The 14,126-nt window shown below is 42.7% G+C and overlaps 1 protein-coding gene across 3 annotated transcripts in view; it reads right to left on the bottom strand.

Moving 5' to 3' along the window:
- PLXNA2 (plexin A2) overlaps positions 1-14,126 on the bottom strand; it is a 533,025-nt gene that overhangs the window by 513,071 nt on the left and 5,828 nt on the right. The gene's annotated exons all lie outside the window — the stretch shown is intronic.

Raw genomic sequence — 14,126 nt, forward strand, 5'->3', positions numbered from 1 at the left:
TAAGTATGTCTCTGTCATTTTTTTCAGAACCTCTCTACCCCAGCCATGCTAACCCAGTAACGAAAGCAACTGATGTGAGTTTCATGTGACAGTGCCTGCAATTAAAACTTATGCAAGATGCAGACAGAGACGGCCAGACAACGGAATGGTATAACAAGGGCCCCTAAACTTCATTCAGCTCTGAAGGGCTCAGCATCTTACCGTGAAGTCTAATTTTCTTTTCTGTTACCAGATGTTGCTTATATGGCGAGACCTTGCTGGTATGAGGTGCTGCATAAATATACTGTGAAAGACAGCACCTGCCCTCAAGAGATTCCTGTCTAACACTGTGATGTTAAAGATATGCATTGCTATAATGGGGGATGGTGTATGCCACTGTCTCAACCCCAGCAATCTTGGTAACATAAGTGTGACAGGTCCACCCTAGTATGGTGCTGCTTTCAGCTTCACATCAATTTTTTGCTATTGACAACAGGTGCACAGGAAACTCCAAGGGAGGAACAGGGCTGAGCAATTGGGAAGGGTGTCATTAAATCAATACAATGGTTTGATTTGGTCTGATTATTCAATTGTATGAGGATTGTATGGTAACATTCACAAGCCATGACCTTTTATTGTTAGAAATGAGAGCTGGGAGAACTTAGCCTCCCAAGACCTTTCTCATAGGTCTATTACACATGGAACACTTACCATGAACTTGTTCTCTGCACAGTAGGTTCATAGTGGAGTCTCCTCACATTTCTCTGTTTACATGCAAGGAGGCAGCCCAGTGCCTTGCAAAGGGGCCTCAAGTTCTCTCCACCCATCAACAGCCTTAAAGGCACAGAGATGATGTTCTCTGCCCGCTCCCTTCCCTTCCCTTCCCTTCCACACACACACAAACACTCTATCTCTGCCTTTGTGACAAGAGAGGAAAAGAGAGAGACTTGCTTTAAAACAGTCTTGCATGAAATACAGTTTTAAAAGCCCTCACAGCCATTGGGGAGGGCAGAAACAAAGAGAGGAGATGGGGTAGAGCCCAAAAGATGCCTGCTTGTACTGTTCCTTGAAAAAGCCCTCTCTGTTGTTATTTTGTATTGGAAGATCATTCTCTCGATCTCTCAATATGTGCATTTTAGGAAAGCAGAAAGGAGCCAGCAGCATGGCAGGGAGGCATAGGGGAAAGGCTTCAGGGCACCTGCAACTGAGGATGTTGGTGAGGCTGTGCTGGTGGAGGAGAGACAGATGTTAGAGATTGTGGGGTTCCCCCCCCCCCACAGATATGAGAGATCAATCTCTCAATCTCTTCATCAATAGACTTGGGGAAGCAGGAAGGAGCTGATAGCATGGAGGGGAGGGGAGGGGGAAGGTGTGAAAAGCAGTATGAGGGAATGAGAAGGCTGGTCATGTGCAGACAGAAGAAGTCCAGGCCAAAGCTGTGCCCACTGGCAAATTTCCCTGCTTTGACAGCAAAGTCAAAATTAAAATTGTGCTGGAAGTAGTCTTGGTTGCTGTGGACAGAATGAAAAGTGAAAGCGGGACTCAAGGAAATATGTCCATACAGGAAATCTTACTGCAATGGACATTTGCTTCCAGCATGCACCAAACATGTTGTGCGAAATTGGTCATAGATCATCCAACAATTATATCCATCCTTCTAGTGTAGTGGTTAAGAGTGGCAGACTCTAATCTGAAGGACTGAGTCTGTTTCCCCGCTCCTACACATGAAACCTACTGGGTTACCTTGGGCTAGTCACAATTCTCAGAACTCTCTCAGCCCCACCTACCTCACAATGTGTCTGCTGGGGGGAGGAGAAAGGAAGGCAACTGAAGCCACTTTGAGATTCCTTTAAAATTGAGAAAAACAGAGTATAAAAACTCTTCTTCTGTGTACAGTTTTATTTCTACTACAAACTGGAGTTTGTTTCTTTCCCCTCAATCTGGTTTTTGTACCTTCCTCCAGTCCAAGCCGCTCCTCATGTCTGGAATTTCTGTCTTTTTTTTTCTAATTTACCTTTTTATCCTGTGCCAAAATCCTCAGTTGGCTTGTGAAATTGATACAAGGCAAATATATTCCAATATTATGCCAGCAATTCCTTCTGAGGGCACATATTTGTCAAGGTGGTGCATCATAGAGTCAGGCCTTAAGTATCTTTACAAACCTATTCATTTCAACAATGTGCAAACAGAATACAAACATACACCATAATCTGACACTGTTAACTAATCCACAGAACAATTCAAAACAGATTTACATCCTTTTAAATCATGAAATCAATGGATTTAGAAGGATGCAATTCTGTATAGGATTGCACTGCAAGTCACATGCTTTGTAATAAAAACCACAAGCAGCATTAAGCAAGTTCTGTTATGGAATGCAAATGGTAGCAAACCAATCTATGCCTTGATTTTCTCCAACTCGGTATTTTTGCAATAGTTTTTCTTCTCTGGGGTTTATCCCAAGAGGTAAATATTTTATATCTACTCAGAAGCAACAGACTGCTCCTGATTCCAATACAGAAAGAAGGAAATGAAATTACATCAGGACCTTAGGGAACCCTTTTAAGAGACAATTTGGGAATCTTTCTCCAATAAAACACATTTTATTTCCTCCACACTACAATCACTGTATTCACTAATATAGTCTCTCCAAATATGGTGAAAAACCCAACACTGCTGTATACAAAACACTGAAAATGAAGGGTGTAAATTATATCTAATGGTTTGAGAGCACTTGTTCTACACATAAGCAACCATATACCGTGTTTCCCCGAATATAAGACATAGCACATATTTGGGAGCAAAATTTAATATAAGACAGTGTCTTATATTAAATTTTGCTCCCAAAGATGTGCTATGTCTTATTTTCAGGGGATGTCTTATTTTTTCTGTGTTCTGTTCGTCGGGCATACTTCCAAACAAAAACTTTGCTATGTCTTACTTTCGGGGGATGCCTTATATTTTGCACTTCAGCAAAACCTCTACTATGTCTTATTTTTTGGGGATGTCTTATATTCGGGGAAACAGGGTATTTAAATCCTAAGGTTTCATGTCTTTGTAAGTCGTTATCATCAGAAACTGAGCAGGGTAGGGCTATAATGGTTCTTGCTTTGTGAACTTGGGTCCCCTTTCAAGCTTCCTCAGTAGAGCCCTGGAATTCTGAATACACACAGAGACCTTATTTTAATTATGATTGGCTAGTGAACCCAGGAGATCAATCAAACCCTGGTTTTTCTCAGTAGCAGCTAGTTTCATTGCCTACACTCTAACCTAAGATCTTAGCAAATGGGAGGCAAGCAAAGGCATGGCAGGAAACAAGCTAAGTTTAAGATAAAATGTCTGCATTCATACAATATACAAAAACATAGTTAAAATTGGTTGTTGTGGGTTGTCCAGGCTGTGTGGCCATGGTCTGGTTGTTGCTAAGGTTTCGCCTGCATCTGTGCCTGGCATCTTCAGAAGTGTATCACAGAGAGAAGTTTGTTTCACGCTGTGTCCAATGAGAAGGGAATGTTTTAGTGGGGTATATATTGTCCATGTCCCAGGGTGGGGAACCAATCAGTAAGTGTTTGGGTGGAACTTGCTATGCAAAGGTGTGGTTGACTGCATTGTAATGCGGTTGGGGTTTTTCAGTCCAGGGAGTGATTCACATTTGCATTCCCTGCAGCAGCAACAGTCTTAGTGAATGCAAACCCTGTGTCTGAGTGAAGTCCATTGTCCATGAACCTAGCATGCCCTTGGCCTTTGATTCTGGTGCTTTTCATTACTGGTAGCCAAGTTTTCTTAATTCTCAGAGTCTCTTTCTTCTTGTTGAAGTTTTCTTGGTGCTTGTGGATTTCAATGGCCTCCCTGTGCAGTCTGACATAGTAACCTTCTGAGTTGTCCAGAATTTCAGTGTTTTCAAATAGAATGTTATGTCCAGTTTTGTTTAGAGCGTGTTCTGCTACTGCAGATTTTTCAGGATGGTTAAGCTGACAGTGTCTTTCGTGCTCCTTAATATGTGTCTGAATGCTGCGTTTTGTAGTTCCAATGTAGACCTTTCCACAGCTGCAGGGTTTGCAATAGACTCCTGCAGAAGTCAGGGGGTCTCTCTTGTCCTTTGCTGAGTGTAGCATCTGCTGTATTTTTCTGGTACGTCTGAAGATTGTTTGAAGGTTATGTTTTTTCATCCGTTTTCCAATTTGATCTGTGATTCCCTTGAGATATGGTAGAAATATTTTTCCTGTGGGAAGCTGTTTCTCCTCAGTCCTCTGGGTTTCTCTTGTTCTTAAAGCTCTTCTGATTTCTGTTGTGGAGTAGCCATTAGCCTGCAGAGCCCAGTCTAGATGATTGATTTCATCAGGGAGGAGGTGAAGTTCACAAATTTCACAGCGGGGAGGTGAGGTTGCAGGGAATACAAATGTGAATCACTCTCTGGACTGAAAAACTCCACCTGCATTACAATACTATCAACCACACCTTTACATAGCAAGTTCCACGCAAACACTTACTGATTGGTTCCCCACCCTGGGACATGGACAATACATACCCCACTAAAACATTCCCTTCTCACTGGACACAGTGTGAAGCAGACTTCCTTCTGTGATACTCTTCTGAAGATGCCAAGCACAGATGCAGGTGAAACCTTAGCAACAAGATCTACCAGGCCCTGGCCACACAGCCCGGAAAACCCACAACCACCAGTTAAATCCGGCCGTGAAAGCCTTTGACAATACATAGTTAAAATTAACTGTGATTAGTAAACCAACTTTAGAATTTGGCATCAGACCCTAATTAACCATAGCTATGTAGTAGAGTGGTCTACATTTAGACAATCACAATACCCACAACTAAATTAAACTATAGTTTTGTGCAAAGTCCAGCACAAGCTAGTATATGTAATAGGGCTGCACCATAATGAACCTGCCATTCCACAATTCTTGATCTCATTGTCAGGAGTGGGGATAGGGCCACTTTTGGTTCCATCCCTCTGGCCTTCATTTTCCCCATGTCCTCGGATCAAAAAGGAAAGGGCTTCACCACTGTCTGAGTCTTTCTTCTTTTGGTGACCTCTGGCACTGCCCAGAGCACTCAAGTTTGTTGTGTTCTCTTCAGGCTCTCCCTGGCCCTTTTAAAGAGAGTGGAGCACATGGTAGAGACACTCTCAAAACTTCTATTGTATGAAATTCTAATTGGATGAGAGTTTCTGTGATTCCCTTGAGATGAAATTCTTTTGTATGAAATTCTAATTGGATGAGAGTTTGGGCCTTCTCCCCATTTCTGCCATGGATTTACCCAGTGATGGGATTCAAATAATTTAACAACCAGTTCTGATGGTGGGATTCAAATAATTTAACAACCGGTTGTTTACAAGCACCATTTTAACAACCGGTTCTGCTGAAGTGGTGTGAACTTGCGGAATCCCACCATTGGATTAACCCTACTTCGTTTTTCAGCCACTGCTCAGTCATTTAAGTGTGTGTGGGGTGGGGTGGGGTGGGGTGGGGTGGGCTCAGAAGCCCTTCTTGAAACATCTTTTTCTCTCCTTTGGAAGTAGTCACCAACTGGGGGAAGGTGAGCCTGTCTCCAGAGAGAATCCATATATGGGTACAGTTATACAATTACAATCTCTATACCCAGGCACATGATTTCATGCGTGGAGGCTGGGAGTATGGACAGCAAACACAATCCCACTCCATTGCATGATTATACAGAGCTATAATGTTCAAACATACACATTTGTTTTCTCCAGAACAAATGAATGGCTGCCCATTCGCTCCTATGATATAAAATAATGTTTTGCATGGGAGGTAAAAGAAGCCCCTGAGACTGGATGGTCTGGAATCCAAGGGACAATCATAATAAATCAGTATTGTAAGTTTAAGACTGAATGATAAGCTTCACTCTTCTGTCCACAGCGAAAGCTATTGTAGAGCAATTGAGTCACTTCCTTCCTATAGCCAGTCTGAGAAGGTAGACCCAGTGTGACATGGAATGCAATAAATCTGTCAGAACTTACTTATTTGTTTAGTTTTTCACAGGGATATAGGAAAATTGGGCTTGGAACAGGTCATTGCTAGAGCTCTCTCCTGTTCTGCTGTTTAGTCACAACAAGTTTGGTTTAGAGCTTCCAAATAACTCTATGCTTTTTTATGTTGAGCAAAGGAATCCTGCCAATACATCAGAAAAAGAAAAATCAATAAATATAGTCAACACCCAAAAGGAAATATTGATGGCCCCAAGCCCACATCTGGCATGTATCTGGAGAATCCCATTTTTAACAGGATTTTGTTGTCAAGCAGTCAAGCATTCTCCAAGAAAAGAGATTCCATCTAAACATTAGGAAGAACTTCCTGACAGTAAAGGCTGTTTGACTGTGGAATATGCTGTCCCAGAGGGTGGTGAAGTCTCCGTCTTTGGAGGTTTTTAAACAAAGGTTGGATGGCCATCTATAGGGAATGCTTTGTGTGTTATCCAGATAACCATAACATACAAGACATTCTAACCCAGACCTCCCTAGATCCTAGTTGAGTGCTTTAACCACTACCTCTTACTGAACTGAGGCCGTTTCTGCACGGCCCCCCAGGCACCCCCACGCCGGCAAGCGCCGCCTGTGCGAATGGCTCCCTGGGAACGGCGTTTTTGCCATCCCCAGGGCGCCATAAAAGGGCCGTGTGGAAACGGCCTGGGAGTGTGGTGTGAGAGAAAGGGTTTAAGCCATCTCCCCACAATATTTTTCTGATCTCAAATGTTGCATGGAGCTGCCATTTGCTCAACTGAACCAAACATATTAGCAGTAGTTGATCTACTATCAGGAACTGCTCTCCAGGACCATACCCTATCAGCCTCTGTCAGCATGGCCAATTGGCCATGCTGGTAGGGGCTGATGGGAATTGTAGTTCCTGAACATCTGGAGAGCCGCAGGTTCCCTACCCCTGATCTACATACAGGCAGTGAGAGATGGATAGAGGTGTGAGGACCTCACCTCCTCCTCCTCCAGATCACTTGTTTTAGACTTAGTTGTTCTATAGACAATCTGCTGTTACAGCCAAAGTGTCAGGGAATTTGAAATTTGGGGAGTCTTAGAACTTGGGTTAAGCCACGACATTACAAATTCTCAGGAATGTAGAGAAAAGGTGTTACGCGCCCCCCCCCCCCACAGAAAAATGAAACCTCTTTCAATAACAAAAGAAGTGCCTGGCCAGTTCAAGGACACTGTTATTTTATCAAGTAACTTCCAGTTCTTTTTCTTTCTTTTTTCACTCAATCAAGAGGACCATTCAGTTCATTAACTTATTTTCCACACTGTTTCCAGAGACAGGTGGCCTCACCCAGATTTTTGTGTCCATGCAGATCTGTACTCTGCAGGCCTCCTCTCCCCACCCTCCACCCACCCCCATTTTGCCAACTGCTTGCTCGGCTCTTTGGATGTCTATTCTATCTAGTCCTGGATCTTCACCCCCAGATTTAAGGCTGTATGTCCCTTCTCCAAAACTTCCCAATGTCCTCCCTTCTGCCTTTTTGTAAGTGTCCTCTTGTTGGTGTGCGTGCCTGTGTGATTGCTGAGGAAATCAGTTCTTAGGTGTTTAGGTACTTTACATTGTTTGTTTCCTTTCATTTTATGCACAACAAAATTATTTGTTTGGGTGTACAACTACACTCTCATGCTCTTTCTTCAGAATTTTATTTTGAAGTATTCCTACTGAAATTCACCCTGGTATACACAAACGGCTAGGTCTTACGATATTCCCTTCTGGAACCCTTATAAAACTAATTTTTCCTTCTTTGGCTTCAGTTTGGAATAACAGAAGGCAGTGGTGTCCAGTATTGTTAGCTTCTCCTCATGAGTGATGTCACAGACTTTCTACAATAGTTGTTCTTAAGCCTTACAGAGCAAGATCCTATACAACAGTGGTAAGAAAAATGAGAGGCTAGCTGGGTGATAGGTTATAATTTCCCAATTACAAAACATTGTGGTTTGAGTGCTGGGAAGATGCATAACTCACACACAAAGCCAGCCTTGAAGAAAGATATGTAGCAAATGAGTAACAACTGCTCATTTATTGCCTTATATGAAAATGAAGCCACACATTCCTTATGATGGAATTATTTATTACGCTGAGATTTATTCTTCCTTCTGAAATTCACGCAGGGCATTCAGGCCCTCTTCCTTTTGTGGCACTGACCAGTCAAAGATTTAAGCCTCAACAATGTAACAGCATCATGTTCCTTCAAACCAATCTCTAGGATGCTTTTTTGTCTGATCTCTGATTGCAGTTCCATGGATTTCTAGCCTCTGAAGGCTGCCTGTGCTGATTTCGTTCTCATGGAGACAAAATTTCACAAGTACCCAGCAGAGGGTTTTTTTTAAATGTGGCCATTGAATGTCAAGGAGACTTAAATTACTCAGAACCCTTGCACTGGAAATCAGAATCCCTTTTGAAAGTACAATTTCAAAAAAGTCCAGAGGGGGACTCAATGGAAGAAAAAGCTACCAGCCATTGCCACAAGTCCATTCACACATGCCCCCAAACAATCTGAATTTCCTAATTTTCCATGAAAGAAGATTTAAAAATAAAACTTCCCAGCAGCCTGCTGTCTCTACGGCACAATTTATTTATTTCTTTTGAACAAATAACAAAACAGGCATCCAAGTCCCTCAACAACAGCTGTCTTTGCATCTTCCTGGGAATTGGTTCTGGTGCTTTGCAGTCTGGGCTGCCACAATCTGTGACCACCTCCAAGGCAGAGAATTTATTTGGTGGAACTGATGCACTAGAATTGCCCTTGCTGTGTGATTTCTATGCCTCGAAAAGCTGCCTCACACAAGCCCCTTCTATCAGAACATTATTACACAGGGAGCAACCAAGCAAATAAGAGTTCCTAGCCTGCTCTTTAACAGGGTTGCAAAGCATTTGCAGGCTCTCTGCCATCACTACACAGTTTTAAAACTGTCACGGATCAGCCTCGCTGTCTATCAGCCCTGACGGTCCGTAGCCGCACAATGGGCTGAGGAGGCTTCAATTCCACTGTGGGTAGGTCCTCTGGTCTACTAATGATGGTGAAAGATTTTCTGCAATGTTTGGTCTGCCTCTGTAACCACAAGCCCAGCTGAAATACATAGAAATGTATTACCACAGAAATGGTAGTAAGCAGCGGGGTGGAGGGGTCTAAAATAACTGTGAGTCCTCTAGTGGTAGTTACTGAGAATAAAATTTAGAAACTTCCAAATCTGCTCATGAAGGACATTCTCCCTTTTTGTAGGACAAGTTTAATCTCATCATCCATGTTTGGTAGTCCACCAAAGGAATGATAAATCTGTTTTTGCTGCCTGGATCAGACTGAACAAACAGACAAATACTCGGCAGGACATCTCTAGTGGGTTAAGTTTGACTTGATGGGTCTCACATGCAAATGCCTGAAGTTCAGAGGTATGCAGTGGAACCCTTGAGTCAGATACAAAAAGCATCATTTGGCTCTTGTCTCTTCCCCTCTGCACTGCAAAATCATTCGGGTACTATTAAAGCTTCATTAGCAGCCCTGTACACCTGCACCAGAGCTATTAAAATGCACCTTGGCCATTTCAATTTCTCTCTGCTTAAAGTATATTTGGTCATCTGAACAGCATTAAAATACTATAAAGAAGAGACAGAAGTGCTCATGCTTTTAAAAGAAAACAATACAGCTGAACAGCAGCAGGAGCGAATAGACCAAAGAATTATGGACTTAGTGACAGATCAGAGGACTGCAATATCCTTTTCAGAATCATAATCTGAATTTGTATACTTATCCCCATGACAATCACACAAGAGGGCAGCCATTCAGAGGTACACAAGGACATTCATCGATACTCCCACATCAAAAATGTAGAGATGCTAACAACGCCTAAATATTGAGTTGACCTTGCTTGGTAAAAGTCATTGATGATCTCCTTTTCAGGTCAAATTCACCTGACTATACCTGAGATCTCATCAGTGAGATCTGCTTAATGTGGTTTCCTCAGAAGCAATGATGTATGAAGTAGTGGTACAGTTGGCAAGTATGTTTCCCCCCCCCTAGTATGTTTCTCAGGGTGCCACAAAGTATCTCCATGTATATGGAGAGCAGATGCTTTTAAATCTTAAAGGATCTTATATGTTCCAATTCAGAGTTTTACAGTGAACTGCCAAATTCTACTGAATTTCATATGATCTCTGCTGGATCATATTGTGTGGAGGGGGGTGAGGGGGTGGAGTAAAATATACAGTTGCTCAGGCAAGCATATAACCATCCCCTGGAAACATTTTTTCTTGAACAGATCATGCTTGGAAACCTGCGTTGACTTTTCCAAAGTGAGTCAGCGTCCTACCACAGCCAGGATACTGAAGTGACCAGCCTAGGTCAGCTTCCTTGAGAGTCTTTTCAAGCTGAACAGCCTGTGACTAAGTGCGGCTCTCTAGAAGCTTCCTGTTTTTCCCAGCTTCCTAAAAACTGGTAAAGAGCAGTTACTATGATGAGGGTACATAAAAACTGCCTCTCCAGCAGTTGAACTGACAAAGGCTGGCACAGAGTTTAGCAGAAATGTCCCTGGTTTAAAACTTGCCTCGTCCATGAACTGAACAGGTGGTCTTGGGCAAACCACTCTCCTTCGCAACCTAAGCACCCCCCTCTGCCATAGATATAATAATATGTCTACACTACAGCGTTTTGTGAGGATAACATAGACTACTTTGAACATTATAATGTGCTATGCGGTGCCTTTTACTATTATTATAAAACAATCTGGGATGAGAAAATTGCTGATTGCAATTGCTGATTTCATGTAATTAACTGCATACATTGGCTTTTCAGGACTGGAGAATATTCTTATTCAGAAAAATTCCATCCTAATTCCAAAGACCTATCTACTTAAAAAAAAATCCTAGCCATTCTCCAAGAAACCCATAACAGTTTCCCCCTTATTTTAGCCTAACAACAACTTTGTGAAATAGGTTAGGCTACAAGGGAGTGACTAGAGAAAAGTTACTCAGGTAACTCCTTGTCAGATTGGGATTTGAAGTCAGGTCATTCTAGTACTCAAACCAGCCCAGCAATGAAACAGGATCCAGACATTCATGGTTCAGATTAAGCCCTCCTAAAGGAGTGCCTTTTTGCTCAAGGGCAGCACCCTTCTTCAGCTCTGAGCTGGGACACCAAGGTAAGAGAAGTTCAGAGAAAACTATGACTGGCCCAAGGTTATCCAGAAGGCTTCATGCAGAGGAGTGGGGAATAGAACCCAGTTTCCCAGGTTAGAAGATGGCACTCTTAACCACTACACCACACTGGCTCATGGCTCAATCATACCCATAGCTTTTTTCAGAAGTAACAAGAGGAATAAAGCAATGGGCTTGTTGCTTTAGCAGATATAACAGACAGTTTTCTGTTTCCTGTTTTCTGCCAAGGCAGCAGTTGGAGCAAAGGCAACTCAGCACCTCTGGATATTGGGGGGCTATATTTTTCTTTACACTAGAACCAGATAGTGTCTATGTAAGGCCACTCTTGGTCTATCCTGGAAGACTCTCTCTCACTCCTCCTTGCTCTGTGCCTTTGTTCCTCTCCCTTCATGATCTTGCAGGAGGCAAGATGTTTCTGCAAATCTCTCCCATTTAAGAAAGCCAAAGGCACAATCTTGATCTCATACTTACGAACATGCATAGCCAGATAATCTAGGCACTTGTCATAGTGAAAAGTGTTATTAAGATTACACTTCTTTTTCCACTACAAAATGCATGTGAATGAGAATAAGCTTTTAAAAAGGAAGGGTTTGTTTAGTTGCAATTTACTGATTTGAAGATAATTTACTGCATGTGATTCCATGCTTCCCTGACTGTGCAATTTTGCTACATTAACTAATTACACATCACCAGTAGCAGCTGCCTAGGATTTTGTATGCAGAAGCTGATAAGTGTCATTCTTATTCAGTCCAAGTGGGGATGAACACAAGTAGACACCTACTTTTCCTGTCCTTTGATTGCCTCTAATGTTTGGACCTCCTTGGTTCTACTGAGAGGCTTATACCTTCTAAAATATCTGCTTGAATCTGTTTGTTTCCTGGTCTTATGTTCTACCAGATGTGACACACCAATAAGCAGTTCCTGACTGACCTTGATCATTCAGAACCTTTCCTTGTGCTGTCACCATATGCAGTATTACCCTCCGGAACTACACACAAGCTCCACAGGAGGAGCTCGAGACCATGCACCTCAGTATGTTAAAGGAACCAAAGACACTCTTGGGAAGCTGATTCCTGAAGTATCCTAGCACTCAACTCTTTACTGTATAGAGGTGGAGAAACACTATCACAAAATTACAGAGATTTTCCCAAGGGCCACCTTTGAAGATTTGATAACCTCAAACGTCAGATACATTCATCCAGCTGGGAAGCTGTGGCTGCCCGCTCCTCTGCCGCCAAACAGTAGTGCTTTGAGGCTGAGAAAGTGCTTATCTAGCTCTCACCCAGCCTCCCAATCACTCTAGGCAACTAGTCTGAAGGAGACTTTCCTTTCCTGTTTAGATGTTGGTTTTGAAATAGCAGCAGTCTTGCTTAAAAATCAGAACCTTTCTTCCTTTTGGCTACCTCTGAGAGCCTGAAACAGGCTTTGGCCAGAAGCTGTGATCTCCCCTCCTTCTGCCACTCAGCTCCAGACCTTTTGATTGTTGCATTAGGGAAGGACAAGAAAGAAGAAACTAGAGGAGGAGTGCGAGGTGAGAGGTCACAGTAATATTTACGCAGATGTTCACCTTTCACTTTCCTGAAGCAAGGGAAATTAACTTTCCTGTGATGTGTAATATTGCCAGTCTGTTAAGGAAGCAAAACTTGTGCAATGAAGATTTTTTGGATTTCTGTGATGGTTATCAAACCACTGGTACAAATGTTAGTATTACTGACATAAGGGAGATAACTATGTCAAAGTAGAGACTACCTACTTAGGGTAATGAGGGATTGGCAATGAAAACAGTCCAAAAGTCAACCTTAGGATTAAAGGGAAGGAATGACCCCAATATCTTTGACTGTAACCAAACCACATAAAAGCATTGGAAACAGCTACTGTGAGAAATATGAAAGAGGTTTGATGACAGAAAAAGAGGGGAGAAATTAATTACAGCTGATAGGCTAGTACTGGCAACGGACCCACATGGATCTAACATTTTTTAGCCTTTTGGCACATTTGGAATTCTGACATGGCAAGGTCAATGCAGCAACAAAATGCCTGCCACAACTTCACTTCAGAGACACTGTGCATTTCCTTATGTTGCGTAGACCATCTGCACAAGGAATCAAATCTTCAATAGTCAGTCAGAAGCACTGCTGGGCAAAAGCCCTACTTGACCCCACACTTCCTAAAAACACTTAGCAGGGGCCATAAAAGGTGGCAGGGGCCATAAAAGGTATTGGTAAGAAACCTAGGCTCCCACGCGTACAACACTGCTTCTCCGAAAATATGCATTTCATGTGGAAGTCACACAAAATCTCATTATAAATATGTGTTGAGCTGGACATATGGAACTACCTTACACAAAATCTATAGCTGTTGGTCCTTCAAGGTCAGTATCAGCTACTCTGACTGGAAGCAGCTTTCCAGGGTCTCAGGGTCTTTCACATCCCTTGATGCCTGACCCTCTTAACTTTTGGTGCCAGCAACGGAATCTGGAGCCTTCTATTTGCAAACTCTTCCACTGAGCCATAGCCCTCCCGCTAAACCTAGAAGTGGCAGTCCTACTTACCCATGACCCAGAAAGCTCACAGATCTCAACAATGGCAACTTCAGTGATTTCCAGTGCAGCAAATTTACTGCCAGTAATGAAATGGGTAGCACCAAAACTCCGTGGCTTACATTCTGCTCACACAACCAGACCAATGGAGAAAATGGCCGGTAGTCACACATAGGACAGCTCTTCATTACAGACATTTGGAGCCAAGTTCTTTTTCTTCTCCTACTGTACCTAGTCAGCTTTATTAGGTAGGAGGAAACCAGCTGCACACCTCATTTGCTCCCGCTTTTCCAGGGAACTGCCCTACATGTGAGCATCGAATTGATGGTTTGTCTGACACAGCTCACTATCGCTCTGCCTTTTAAGATGATCTCGCCTGTTTTATAATGTTCCTCCAATGCCTTTTATCTCCAGCTCTGAATGCAGTTGTAGTCACA

The sequence above is a fragment of the Sphaerodactylus townsendi genome, linkage group LG05, assembly GCF_021028975.2.
Source record: "Sphaerodactylus townsendi isolate TG3544 linkage group LG05, MPM_Stown_v2.3, whole genome shotgun sequence".
Classification (NCBI taxonomy): Eukaryota; Metazoa; Chordata; class Lepidosauria; order Squamata; family Sphaerodactylidae; genus Sphaerodactylus; species Sphaerodactylus townsendi.